Source organism: Nannospalax galili, unplaced genomic scaffold, assembly GCF_000622305.1.
Source record: "Nannospalax galili isolate Female #2095 unplaced genomic scaffold, S.galili_v1.0 C47508221, whole genome shotgun sequence".
Lineage (NCBI taxonomy): Eukaryota > Metazoa > Chordata > Mammalia > Rodentia > Spalacidae > Nannospalax > Nannospalax galili.
The window spans coordinates 1-499 of NW_008446531.1; the positions used below are offsets into that span (position 1 = coordinate 1).

The following is a 499-nucleotide window of genomic DNA, read 5'->3' on the forward strand; positions in this document are numbered from 1 at the left end:
TTGCAATTTGGCCTGTAAGTTTGCAGAGGTTTTAGCAATTGATGCCCATCATCTGGGGTGCATGGATCACTAGGTTGTCTCATTTTGTGCTCCAAAGGCTTGTAAACTCAATTTTATACACTCCATTAAGATGGAAGAAGGACTTAGGCTTTTTGTAGAATAGGTCTGGGACTTCACAAAGATTAAGTTGCACTGCTGTCTGGAAACAGTTGATGATATCTTGAGTACCATGCTAAAAATGAATTTATTGTCTGTAAACAATATGTTTTAACTTATGCTTTAATGATTAGCTCATATATGGATAAATTCATTGTAATTAATTATAAAATTGTTGAATTTTTTTTTTTTTTTAAAGCTGTCATACTCCTAGGAACAGAAAAACCACTTTGGGGCAGGTCTGTCATGCATTAGGAGGGCCTTCCTCTCTCTCCCTAAAAATACACCAAGCACAAAACTATTGATTTTTTTAAAAAAAGAAATTAAATTATTGTCATTTGAA

The 499-nt window shown here is 33.5% G+C and overlaps 1 non-coding gene across 1 annotated transcript; it reads right to left on the reverse strand.

Annotated features, from left to right (window-relative positions):
* Positions 1–353: 353 nt before the first annotated feature.
* LOC115069072 lies at positions 354–481 on the reverse strand. The gene has a single exon (XR_003848401.1). It is a non-coding gene; the product is annotated as a small nucleolar RNA SNORA64/SNORA10 family (small nucleolar RNA).
* Between the last annotated feature and the right edge of the window lie 18 nt (positions 482–499).